Source organism: Narcine bancroftii, chromosome 8 (assembly GCF_036971445.1).
Source record: "Narcine bancroftii isolate sNarBan1 chromosome 8, sNarBan1.hap1, whole genome shotgun sequence".
NCBI classification, from domain to species: domain Eukaryota; kingdom Metazoa; phylum Chordata; class Chondrichthyes; order Torpediniformes; family Narcinidae; genus Narcine; species Narcine bancroftii.
The window spans coordinates 117,426,564-117,440,637 of record NC_091476.1 but is presented as its reverse complement, the minus strand read 5'-3'; positions in this window follow the sequence as shown (position 1 = coordinate 117,440,637).

The window sequence follows — 14,074 nt, the reverse complement described above, 5'->3', positions numbered from 1 at the left end:
ATCAGAGGTGGGCCATCAGAGGCGGGGAATCAGATATGGAGAATCAGAGGTGGGGAATCAGAGGCGGGGAAACAGGCGGGGAATCAGATATGGGGAATCAGAGGTGGGGCATCAGAGGTTGTGAATCACAGATGGGGAATTAGAGGCGGGGAATCAGAGGCAGGGAATCAGATGCGGGGAATCAGAGGCGGGGATTCAGAGCTGGGGAATCAGAAGCGGGGAATCAGAGTTGGGGAATCAGAGGTGGGGAATCAGATATGGGGAATCAGAGGCAGGGAATCAGAGGCGGGGAATCAGAGGCAGGGAATCAGACGTGGGGAATCTGAGGCGGGGAATCAGAGCTGGGGAATCAGAGGTGGGGAATCAGAGTTGGGGAATCAGAGGCAGGGAATTGGATGTGCGGAATCAGAGATGGGGAATCAGAGGTGGGGAATCAGAGGCGGTGAATCAGAGATGGGGAATCAGAGGCGGGGAATCAGAGGCAGGAAATCAGACACGGGGATTCAGAGGCTGGGAATCAGACGGGGGGAATCAAAGGCGGGGAATCAGAGCTGGGGAATCTGAGGCAGGGAATCAGAGTAGGGGATTCAGAGGCGGGGAATCAGATATGGGGAAACAGAGGCGGGGAATCAGAGGCGGGCAAACAGAGGCGGGGAATTAGATATGGGGAATCAGAGGTGGGGAATCAGAGGTGGTGAATCAGTGATGGGGAATCACAGGCGGGGAATCAGAGGCAGGGAATAGAACGCGGGGAATCAGAGGCAGGGAATCAGAGCTGGGGAATCAGAGGCGGGGAATCATAGTTGGGAATCAGAGGCGGGGAATCAGAGGCAGGGAATAAGAGGCCGGGAATCAGAGGTGGGGAATCAGAGTCCGGGAATCAGAGATGGGGATTCAGAGGCGGGGAATGAGATATGGAGAATCAGAGGCGGGGAATCAGAGGCGGGGAAACAGAGGTGGGGAATCAGATATGGGGAATCAGAGGTGGCGAATCAAAGGCGGTGAATCAGAGATGGGGAATCAGAGGCGGGGAATCAGAGGCAGGGAATCAGATGCGGGGAATCAGAGGCGGGGAATCGGAGCTGGCGAATCAGAGGCGGGGAATCAGAGGTGGGCAATCAGAGGCGGGGAATCAGATATGGGGAATCAGAGGCGTGGAATCAGAGGCGGGGAAATAGAGGCGGGGAATCAGATATGGGGAATCCGAGGTGGGGAATCAGGGGCAGGGAATCAGTGGCAGGGAATCAGAGGCGGGGAATCTGAGGCGGGGAATCAGAGGCAGGGAATCAGACACGGGGAATCAGAGGCGGGGAATCAGAGATGGCGAATCAGAGGCGGGGAATCAGAGGCAGGGAATCGGACGCCGGGAATCAGAGGCGGGGAATCAGAGTTGGGGAATCAGAGGCGGGGAATCAGAGTTGGGGAATCAGAGGCGGGGAATCAGATATGGGGAAATAGAGGCGGGGAATCAGATATGGGGAATCAGAGGTGTGGAATCAGAGGTTGTGAATCAGAGGCAGGGAATCAGAGGCAGGGAAACAGAGGCGGGGAATCAGATATGGGGAATCAGAGGTGGCGAATCAAAGGCGGTGAAACAGAGATGGGGAATCAGGGCAGGGAATCAGAGGCAGGGAATCAGAGCTGGGGAAACAGAGGTGGGGAATCAGATATGGGGAATCAGAGGTGGGGAATCAGGGGCGGGGAATCAGTGGCAGGGAATCAGAGCTGGGGAATCAGAGGTGGGGAATCAGAGCTGGGGAAACAGAGGCGGGGAATCAGATATGGGGAATCAGAGGTGGGGAATCAGGGGCGGGGAATCAGTGGCAGGGAATAAGAGGCCGTGAATAAAAGGCGGGGAATCAGAGCTGGGGAATCAGAGGCGGGGAATCAGAGTTGGGGAATCAGAGGAGGGGAATCAGATATGGGGAAACAGAGGCCGGGAATCAGAGGCAGGGAAACAGAGGCGGGGAATCAGATATGGGGAATCAGAGGTGGGGAATTAGAGGTTGCGAATCAGAGGCGGGGAATCAGAGGCTGGGAATCAGAGGCAGGGAATCGGATGTGCGGAATCAGAGATGGGGAATCAGAGGTGGGGATTCAGAGGTGGTGAATCAGAGAAGGGGAATCAGAGGCTGGGAATCAGAGGCAGGGAATCAGACGCAGGGAATCAGAGGCGGGGAATCATAGCTGGCGAATTAGAGGAGGGGAATCAGAGTTGGGGAATCAGAGGCGGGGAATCAGATATCGGGAAACAGAGGCGGGGAATCAGAGGCGGGGAAACAGAGGCGGGGAATCAGATATGGGGAATCAGAGGTGGGGAATCAGAGGCAGGGAATCAGATGTGCGGAATCAGAGATGGGGAATCAGAGGCAGGGAATCAGAATCAGAAAGCAGGGAATCAGTGGCAGGGAATCAGAGGCCGGGAATAAAAGGCGGGGAATCAGAGGCAGGGAATCGGATGTGCGGAATCAGAGATGGGGAATCAGAGGTGCGGATTCAGAGGTGGTGAATCAGAGAAGGGGTATCAGAGGCTGGGAATCAGAGGCAGGGAATCAGAGGCGGGGAATCAGATATGGGGAAACAGAGGCGGGGAATCAGAGGTGGGGAAACAGAGGCGGGGAATCAGATATGGGGAATCAGAGGTGGGGAATCAGGGGCAGGGAATCAGTGGCAGGGAATCAGACACGGGGAATCAGAGGCGGGGAATCAGAGGCGGGGAATCAGAGGCGGGGAATCAGAGGCAGGGAATCGGATGTGCGGAATCAGAGATGGGGAATCAGAGGTGGGGATTCAGAGGTGGTGAATCAGAGAAGGGGAATCAGAGGCTGGGAATCAGAGGCAGGGAATCAGACGCAGGGAATCAGAGGCGGGGAATCATAGCTGGCGAATTAGAGGAGGGGAATCAGAGTTGGGGAATCAGAGGCGGGGAATCATATATGGGGAATCAGAGGTGGGGAATCAGGGGCAGGGAATCAGTGGCAGGGAATCAGAGGCGGGGAATCATAGCTGGCGAATTAGAGGATGGGAATCAGAGTTGGGGAAACAGAGGCGGGGAATCAGATATGGGGAATCAGAGGTGGGGAATCAGGGGCAGGGAATCAGTGGCAGGGAATCAGACGCGGGGAATCAGAGACGGGGAATCAGAGGCAGGGAATCAGACACGGGGAATCAGAGGCGGGGAATCAGAGATGGGGAATCAGAGGCGGGGAATCAGAGGCAGGGAATCAGAGGCCGGGAATCAGATGCTGGGAATAAGAGGCCGGGAATCAGAGGTGGGGAAACAGAGGCGGGGAATCAGATATGGGGAATCAGAGGTGGGGAATCAGAGGCGGGGAATCAGTGGCAGGGAATCAGAGGCCGGGAATAAAAGGCGGGGAATCAAAGCTGGGGAATCAGAGGCGGGGAATCAGAGTTGGGGAATCAGAGGAGGGGAATCAGATATGGGGAAACAGAGGCCGGGAATCAGAGGCAGGGAAACAGAGGCGGGGAATCAGATATGTGAAATCAGAGGTGGGGAATTAGAGGTTGCGAATAAGAGGCGGGATATCAGAGGCGGGGAATCAGAGGCAGGGAATCGGATGTGCGGAATCAGAGATGGGGAATCAGAGGTGGGGATTCAGAGGTGGTGAATCAGAGAAGGGGAATCAGAGGCTGGGAATCAGAGGCAGGGAATCAGACGCAGGGAATCAGAGGCGGGGAATCATAGCTGGCGAATTAGAGGAGGGGAATCAGAGTTGGGGAATCAGAGGCGGGGAATCAGATATGGGGAAACAGAGGCGGGGAATCAGAGGCGGGGAAACAGAGGCGGGGAATCAGATATGGGGAATCAGAGGTGGGGAATCAGAGGCAGGGAATCAGATGTGCGGAATCAGAGATGGGGAATCAGAGGCAGGGAATCAGAATCAGAAGCAGGGAATCAGAGGCCGGGAATCAGAGGCCGGAATCAGATGCTGGGAATCAGAGGCCTGGAATCAGAGGCGGGGAATCAGAGGCGGGGAATCAGAGGCGGGGAATCAGAGGCAGGGAATCGGATGTGCGGAATCAGAGATGGGGAATCAGAGGTGGGGATTCAGAGGTGGTGAATCAGAGAAGGGGAATCAGAGGCTGGGAATCAGAGGCAGGGAATCAGACGCAGGGAATCAGAGGCGGGGAATCATAGCTGGCGAATTAGAGGAGGGGAATCAGAGTTGGGGAATCAGAGGCGGGGAATCATATATGGGGAATCAGAGGTGGGGAATCAGGGGCAGGGAATCAGTGGCAGGGAATCAGAGGCGGGGAATCATAGCTGGCGAATTAGAGGATGGGAATCAGAGTTGGGGAAACAGAGGCGGGGAATCAGATATGGGGAATCAGAGGTGGGGAATCAGGGGCAGGGAATCAGTGGCAGGGAATCAGACGCGGGGAATCAGAGACGGGGAATCAGAGGCAGGGAATCAGACACGGGGAATCAGAGGCGGGGAATCAGAGATGGGGAATCAGAGGCGGGGAATCAGAGGCAGGGAATCAGAGGCCGGGAATCAGATGCTGGGAATAAGAGGCCGGGAATCAGAGGTGGGGAAACAGAGGCGGGGAATCAGATATGGGGAATCAGAGGTGGGGAATCAGAGGCGGGGAATCAGTGGCAGGGAATCAGAGGCCGGGAATAAAAGGCGGGGAATCAAAGCTGGGGAATCAGAGGCGGGGAATCAGAGTTGGGGAATCAGAGGAGGGGAATCAGATATGGGGAAACAGAGGCCGGGAATCAGAGGCAGGGAAACAGAGGCGGGGAATCAGATATGTGAAATCAGAGGTGGGGAATTAGAGGTTGCGAATAAGAGGCGGGATATCAGAGGCGGGGAATCAGAGGCAGGGAATCGGATGTGCGGAATCAGAGATGGGGAATCAGAGGTGGGGATTCAGAGGTGGTGAATCAGAGAAGGGGAATCAGAGGCTGGGAATCAGAGGCAGGGAATCAGACGCAGGGAATCAGAGGCGGGGAATCATAGCTGGCGAATTAGAGGAGGGGAATCAGAGTTGGGGAATCAGAGGCGGGGAATCAGATATGGGGAAACAGAGGCGGGGAATCAGAGGCGGGGAAACAGAGGCGGGGAATCAGATATGGGGAATCAGAGGTGGGGAATCAGAGGCAGGGAATCAGATGTGCGGAATCAGAGATGGGGAATCAGAGGCAGGGAATCAGAATCAGAAGCAGGGAATCAGAGGCCGGGAATCAGAGGCCGGAATCAGATGCTGGGAATCAGAGGCCTGGAATCAGAGGCGGGGAATCAGAGGCAGGGAATCAGATGCGGGGAATCAGAGGCGGGGAATCAGAGCTGGGGAATCAGAGGCAGGGTATTAGAGTTGGGGAATCAGAGGCGGGGAATCAGATATGGGGAAACAGAGGTGGGGAATCAGAGGCGGGGAAACAGAGGCAGGGAATCAGATATGGGGAATCAGAGGCGGGGAATCAGAGGTGGGGAATCATAGGCAGGGAATCGGATGTGCGGAATCAGAGATGGGGAATCAGAGGCCGGGAATCAGAGGTGGTGAATCAGATATGGGGAATCAGAGGCGGGGGATCAGAGGCAGGGAATCAGACGCGGGGAATCAGAGGTGGGCAATCAGAGGCGGGGAATCAGATATGGGGAATCAGAGGTGGGGAATCAGAGGCGAGGAAACAGGCGGGGAATCAGATATGGGGAATAAGAGGTGGGGCATCAGAGGTTGTGAATCACAGATGGGGAATTAGAGGCGGGGAATCAGAGGCAGGGAATCAGACGCGGGGAATCAGAGGCGGGAATTCAGAGCTGGGGAATCAGAAGCGGGGAATCAGAGTTGGGGAATCAGAGGCGGGGAATCAGAGGTGGTGAATCAGAGAAGGGGAATCAGAGGCTGGGAATCAGAGGCAGGGAATCAGACGCAGGGAATCAGAGGCGGGGAATCATAACTGGCGAATTAGAGGAGGGGAATCAGAGTTGGGGAATCAGAGGCGGGGAATCAGATATCGGGAAACAGAGGCGGGGAATCAGAGGCGGGGAAACAGAGGCGGGGAATCAGATATGGGGAATCAGAGGTGGGGAATCAGAGGCAGGGAATCAGATGTGCGGAATCAGAGATGGGGAATCAGAGGCAGGGAATCAGAATCAGAAGCAGGGAATCAGTGGCAGGGAATCAGAGGCCGGGAATAAAAGGCGGGGAATCAGAGGCAGGGAATCGGATGTGCGGAATCAGAGATGGGGAATCAGAGGTGCGGATTCAGAGGTGGTGAATCAGAGAAGGGGTATCAGAGGCTGGGAATTTGAGGCAGGGAATCAGATGCAGGGAATCAGAGGCGGGGAATCATAGCTGGCGAATTAGAGGAGGGGAATCAGAGTTGGGGAATCAGAGGCGGGGAATCAGATATGGGGAAACAGAGGCGGGGAATCAGAGGTGGGGAAACAGAGGCGGGGAATCAGATATGGGGAATCAGAGGTGGGGAATCAGGGGCAGGGAATCAGTGGCAGGGAATCAGACGCGGGGAATCAGAGGCGGGGAATCAGAGGCGGGGAATCAGAGGCGGGGAATCAGAGGCAGGGAATCGGATGTGCGGAATCAGAGATGGGGAATCAGAGGTGGGGATTCAGAGGTGGTGAATCAGAGAAGGGGAATCAGAGGCTGGGAATCAGAGGCAGGGAATCAGACGCAGGGAATCAGAGGCGGGGAATCATAGCTGGCGAATTAGAGGAGGGGAATCAGAGTTGGGGAATCAGAGGCGGGGAATCATATATGGGGAATCAGAGGTGGGGAATCAGGGGCAGGGAATCAGTGGCAGGGAATCAGAGGCGGGGAATCATAGCTGGCGAATTAGAGGATGGGAATCAGAGTTGGGGAAACAGAGGCGGGGAATCAGATATGGGGAATCAGAGGTGGGGAATCAGGGGCAGGGAATCAGTGGCAGGGAATCAGACGCGGGGAATCAGAGACGGGGAATCAGAGGCAGGGAATCAGACACGGGGAATCAGAGGCGGGGAATCAGAGATGGGGAATCAGAGGCGGGGAATCAGAGGCAGGGAATCAGAGGCCGGGAATCAGATGCTGGGAATAAGAGGCCGGGAATCAGAGGTGGGGAAACAGAGGCGGGGAATCAGATATGGGGAATCAGAGGTGGGGAATCAGAGGCGGGGAATCAGTGGCAGGGAATCAGAGGCCGGGAATAAAAGGCGGGGAATCAAAGCTGGGGAATCAGAGGCGGGGAATCAGAGTTGCGGAATCAGAGGAGGGGAATCAGATATGGGGAAACAGAGGCCGGGAATCAGAGGCAGGGAAACAGAGGCGGGGAATCAGATATGTGAAATCAGAGGTGGGGAATTAGAGGTTGCGAATCAGAGGCGGGATATCAGAGGCGGGGAATCAGAGGCAGGGAATCGGATGTGCGGAATAAGAGATGGGGAATCAGAGGTGGGGATTCAGAGGTGGTGAATCAGAGAAGGGGAATCAGAGGCTGGGAATCAGAGGCAGGGAATCAGACGCAGGGAATCAGAGGCGGGGAATCATAGCTGGCGAATTAGAGGAGGGGAATCAGAGTTGGGGAATCAGAGGCGGGGAATCAGATATGGGGAAACAGAGGCGGGGAATCAGAGGTGGGGAAACAGAGGCGGTGAATCAGATATGGGGAATCAGAGGTGGGGAATCAGAGGCAGGGAATCAGATGTGCGGAATCAGAGATGGGGAATCAGAGGCAGGGAATCAGAATCAGAAGCAGGGAATCAGAGGCCGGGAATCAGAGGCCGGAATCAGATGCTGGGAATCAGAGGCCTGGAATCAGAGGCGGGGAATCAGAGGCAGGGAATCAGATGCGGGGAATCAGAGGCGGGGAATCAGAGCTGGGGAATCAGAGGCAGGGTATTAGAGTTGGGGAATCAGAGGCGGGGAATCAGATATGGGGAAACAGAGGTGGGGAATCAGAGGCGGGGAAACAGAGGCAGGGAATCAGATATGGGGAATCAGAGGCGGGGAATCAGAGGTGGGGAATCATAGGCAGGGAATCGGATGTGCGGAATCAGAGATGGGGAATCAGAGGCCGGGAATCAGAGGTGGTGAATCAGATATGGGGAATCAGAGGCGGGGGATCAGAGGCAGGGAATCAGACGCGGGGAATCAGAGGTGGGCAATCAGAGGCGGGGAATCAGATATGGGGAATCAGAGGTGGGGAATCAGAGGCGAGGAAACAGGCGGGGAATCAGATATGGGGAATCAGAGGTGGGGCATCAGAGGTTGTGAATCACAGATGGGAAATTAGAGGCGGGGAATCAGAGGCAGGGAATCAGACGCGGGGAATCAGAGGCGGGAATTCAGAGCTGGGGAATCAGAAGCGGGGAATCAGAGTTGGGGAATCAGAGGCGGGGAATCAGATATGGGGAATCAGAGGCAGGGAATCAGAGGCGGGGTATCAGAGGCAGGGAATCAGACGTGGGGAATCTGAGGCGGGGAATCAGAGCTGGGGAATCAGAGGTGGGGAATCAGAGTTGGGGAATCAGAGGCAGGGAATTGGATGTGCGGAATCAGAGATGGGGAATCAGAGGTGGGGAATCAGAGGCGGTGAATCAGAGATGGGGAATCAGAGGCGGGGAATCAGAGGCAGGAAATCAGACACGGGGATTCAGAGGCTGGAAATCAGACGGGGGGAATCAAAGGCGGGGAATCAGAGCTGGGGAATCTGAGGCAGGGAATCAGAGTTGGGGATTCAGAGGCGGGGAATCAGATATGTGAAATCAGAGGTGGGGAATTAGAGGTTGCGAATCAGAGGCGGGATATCAGAGGCGGGGAATCAGATATCGGGAAACAGAGGCGGGGAATCAGAGGCGGGGAAACAGAGGCGGGGAATCAGATATGGGGAATCAGAGGTGGGGAATCAGAGGCAGGGAATCAGATGTGCGGAATCAGAGATGGGGAATCAGAGGCAGGGAATCAGAATCAGAAGCAGGGAATCAGTGGCAGGGAATCAGAGGCCGGGAATAAAAGGCGGGGAATCAGAGGCAGGGAATCGGATGTGCGGAATCAGAGATGGGGAATCAGAGGTGCGGATTCAGAGGTGGTGAATCAGAGAAGGGGTATCAGAGGCTGGGAATCAGAGGCAGGGAATCAGATGCAGGGAATCAGAGGCGGGGAATCATAGCTGGCGAATTAGAGGAGGGGAATCAGAGTTGGGGAATCAGAGGCGGGGAATCAGATATGGGGAAACAGAGGCGGGGAATCAGAGGTGGGGAAACAGAGGCGGGGAATCAGATATGGGGAATCAGAGGTGGGGAATCAGGGGCAGGGAATCAGTGGCAGGGAATCAGACACGGGGAATCAGAGGCGGGGAATCAGAGGCGGGGAATCAGAGGCGGGGAATCAGAGGCAGGGAATCGGATGTGCGGAATCAGAGATGGGGAATCAGAGGTGGGGATTCAGAGGTGGTGAATCAGAGAAGGGGAATCAGAGGCTGGGAATCAGAGGCAGGGAATCAGACGCAGGGAATCAGAGGCGGGGAATCATAGCTGGCGAATTAGAGGAGGGGAATCAGAGTTGGGGAATCAGAGGCGGGGAATCATATATGGGGAATCAGAGGTGGGGAATCAGGGGCAGGGAATCAGTGGCAGGGAATCAGAGGCGGGGAATCATAGCTGGCGAATTAGAGGATGGGAATCAGAGTTGGGGAAACAGAGGCGGGGAATCAGATATGGGGAATCAGAGGTGGGGAATCAGGGGCAGGGAATCAGTGGCAGGGAATCAGACGCGGGGAATCAGAGACGGGGAATCAGAGGCAGGGAATCAGACACGGGGAATCAGAGGCGGGGAATCAGAGATGGGGAATCAGAGGCGGGGAATCAGAGGCAGGGAATCAGAGGCCGGGAATCAGATGCTGGGAATAAGAGGCCGGGAATCAGAGGTGGGGAAACAGAGGCGGGGAATCAGATATGGGGAATCAGAGGTGGGGAATCAGAGGCGGGGAATCAGTGGCAGGGAATCAGAGGCCGGGAATAAAAGGCGGGGAATCAAAGCTGGGGAATCAGAGGCGGGGAATCAGAGTTGGGGAATCAGAGGAGGGGAATCAGATATGGGGAAACAGAGGCCGGGAATCAGAGGCAGGGAAACAGAGGCGGGGAATCAGATATGTGAAATCAGAGGTGGGGAATTAGAGGTTGCGAATAAGAGGCGGGATATCAGAGGCGGGGAATCAGAGGCAGGGAATCGGATGTGCGGAATCAGAGATGGGGAATCAGAGGTGGGGATTCAGAGGTGGTGAATCAGAGAAGGGGAATCAGAGGCTGGGAATCAGAGGCAGGGAATCAGACGCAGGGAATCAGAGGCGGGGAATCATAGCTGGCGAATTAGAGGAGGGGAATCAGAGTTGGGGAATCAGAGGCGGGGAATCAGATATGGGGAAACAGAGGCGGGGAATCAGAGGCGGGGAAACAGAGGCGGGGAATCAGATATGGGGAATCAGAGGTGGGGAATCAGAGGCAGGGAATCAGATGTGCGGAATCAGAGATGGGGAATCAGAGGCAGGGAATCAGAATCAGAAGCAGGGAATCAGAGGCCGGGAATCAGAGGCCGGAATCAGATGCTGGGAATCAGAGGCCTGGAATCAGAGGCGGGGAATCAGAGGCAGGGTATCAGATGCGGGGAATCAGAGGCGGGGAATCAGAGCTGGGGAATCAGAGGCAGGGTATTAGAGTTGGGGAATCAGAGGCGGGGAATCAGATATGGGGAAACAGAGGTGGGGAATCAGAGGCGGGGAAACAGAGGCAGGGAATCAGATATGGGGAATCAGAGGCGGGGAATCAGAGGTGGGGAATCATAGGCAGGGAATCGGATGTGCGGAATCAGAGATGGGGAATCAGAGGCCGGGAATCAGAGGTGGTGAATCAGATATGGGGAATCAGAGGCGGGGGATCAGAGGCAGGGAATCAGACGCGGGGAATCAGAGGTGGGCAATCAGAGGCGGGGAATCAGATATGGGGAATCAGAGGTGGGGAATCAGAGGCGAGGAAACAGGCGGGGAATCAGATATGGGGAATCAGAGGTGGGGCATCAGAGGTTGTGAATCACAGATGGGGAATTAGAGGCGGGGAATCAGAGGCAGGGAATCAGACGCGGGGAATCAGAGGCGGGAATTCAGAGCTGGGGAATCAGAAGCGGGGAATCAGAGTTGGGGAATCAGAGGCGGGGAATCAGAGGTGGTGAATCAGAGAAGGGGAATCAGAGGCTGGGAATCAGAGGCAGGGAATCAGACGCAGGGAATCAGAGGCGGGGAATCATAACTGGCGAATTAGAGGAGGGGAATCAGAGTTGGGGAATCAGAGGCGGGGAATCAGATATCGGGAAACAGAGGTGGGGAATCAGAGGCGGGGAAACAGAGGCGGGGAATCAGATATGGGGAATCAGAGGTGGGGAATCAGAGGCAGGGAATCAGATGTGCGGAATCAGAGATGGGGAATCAGAGGCAGGGAATCAGAATCAGAAGCAGGGAATCAGTGGCAGGGAATCAGAGGCCGGGAATAAAAGGCGGGGAATCAGAGGCAGGGAATCGGATGTGCGGAATCAGAGATGGGGAATCAGAGGTGCGGATTCAGAGGTGGTGAATCAGAGAAGGGGTATCAGAGGCTGGGAATTTGAGGCAGGGAATCAGATGCAGGGAATCAGAGGCGGGGAATCATAGCTGGCGAATTAGAGGAGGGGAATCAGAGTTGGGGAATCAGAGGCGGGGAATCAGATATGGGGAAACAGAGGCGGGGAATCAGAGGTGGGGAAACAGAGGCGGGGAATCAGATATGGGGAATCAGAGGTGGGGAATCAGGGGCAGGGAATCAGTGGCAGGGAATCAGACGCGGGGAATCAGAGGCGGGGAATCAGAGGCGGGGAATCAGAGGCGGGGAATCAGAGGCAGGGAATCGGATGTGCGGAATCAGAGATGGGGAATCAGAGGTGGGGATTCAGAGGTGGTGAATCAGAGAAGGGGAATCAGAGGCTGGGAATCAGAGGCAGGGAATCAGACGCAGGGAATCAGAGGCGGGGAATCATAGCTGGCGAATTAGAGGAGGGGAATCAGAGTTGGGGAATCAGAGGCGGGGAATCATATATGGGGAATCAGAGGTGGGGAATCAGGGGCAGGGAATCAGTGGCAGGGAATCAGAGGCGGGGAATCATAGCTGGCGAATTAGAGGATGGGAATCAGAGTTGGGGAAACAGAGGCGGGGAATCAGATATGGGGAATCAGAGGTGGGGAATCAGGGGCAGGGAATCAGTGGCAGGGAATCAGACGCGGGGAATCAGAGACGGGGAATCAGAGGCAGGGAATCAGACACGGGGAATCAGAGGCGGGGAATCAGAGATGGGGAATCAGAGGCGGGGAATCAGAGGCAGGGAATCAGAGGCCGGGAATCAGATGCTGGGAATAAGAGGCCGGGAATCAGAGGTGGGGAAACAGAGGCGGGGAATCAGATATGGGGAATCAGAGGTGGGGAATCAGAGGCGGGGAATCAGTGGCAGGGAATCAGAGGCCGGGAATAAAAGGCGGGGAATCAAAGCTGGGGAATCAGAGGCGGGGAATCAGAGTTGCGGAATCAGAGGAGGGGAATCAGATATGGGGAAACAGAGGCCGGGAATCAGAGGCAGGGAAACAGAGGCGGGGAATCAGATATGTGAAATCAGAGGTGGGGAATTAGAGGTTGCGAATCAGAGGCGGGATATCAGAGGCGGGGAATCAGAGGCAGGGAATCGGATGTGCGGAATCAGAGATGGGGAATCAGAGGTGGGGATTCAGAGGTGGTGAATCAGAGAAGGGGAATCAGAGGCTGGGAATCAGAGGCAGGGAATCAGACGCAGGGAATCAGAGGCGGGGAATCATAGCTGGCGAATTAGAGGAGGGGAATCAGAGTTGGGGAATCAGAGGCGGGGAATCAGATATGGGGAAACAGAGGCGGGGAATCAGAGGTGGGGAAACAGAGGCGGTGAATCAGATATGGGGAATCAGAGGTGGGGAATCAGAGGCAGGGAATCAGATGTGCGGAATCAGAGATGGGGAATCAGAGGCAGGGAATCAGAATCAGAAGCAGGGAATCAGAGGCCGGGAATCAGAGGCCGGAATCAGATGCTGGGAATCAGAGGCCTGGAATCAGAGGCGGGGAATCAGAGGCAGGGAATCAGATGCGGGGAATCAGAGGCGGGGAATCAGAGCTGGGGAATCAGAGGCAGGGTATTAGAGTTGGGGAATCAGAGGCGGGGAATCAGATATGGGGAAACAGAGGTGGGGAATCAGAGGCGGGGAAACAGAGGCAGGGAATCAGATATGGGGAATCAGAGGCGGGGAATCAGAGGTGGGGAATCATAGGCAGGGAATCGGATGTGCGGAATCAGAGATGGGGAATCAGAGGCCGGGAATCAGAGGTGGTGAATCAGATATGGGGAATCAGAGGCGGGGGATCAGAGGCAGGGAATCAGACGCGGGGAATCAGAGGTGGGCAATCAGAGGCGGGGAATCAGATATGGGGAATCAGAGGTGGGGAATCAGAGGCGAGGAAACAGGCGGGGAATCAGATATGGGGAATCAGAGGTGGGGCATCAGAGGTTGTGAATCACAGATGGGAAATTAGAGGCGGGGAATCAGAGGCAGGGAATCAGACGCGGGGAATCAGAGGCGGGAATTCAGAGCTGGGGAATCAGAAGCGGGGAATCAGAGTTGGGGAATCAGAGGCGGGGAATCAGATATGGGGAATCAGAGGCAGGGAATCAGAGGCGGGGTATCAGAGGCAGGGAATCAGACGTGGGGAATCTGAGGCGGGGAATCAGAGCTGGGGAATCAGAGGTGGGGAATCAGAGTTGGGGAATCAGAGGCAGGGAATTGGATGTGCGGAATCAGAGATGGGGAATCAGAGGTGGGGAATCAGAGGCGGTGAATCAGAGATGGGGAATCAGAGGCGGGGAATCAGAGGCAGGAAATCAGACACGGGGATTCAGAGGCTGGAAATCAGACGGGGGGAATCAAAGGCGGGGAATCAGAGCTGGGGAATCTGAGGCAGGGAATCAGAGTTGGGGATTCAGAGGCGGGGAATCAGATATGTGAAATCAGAGG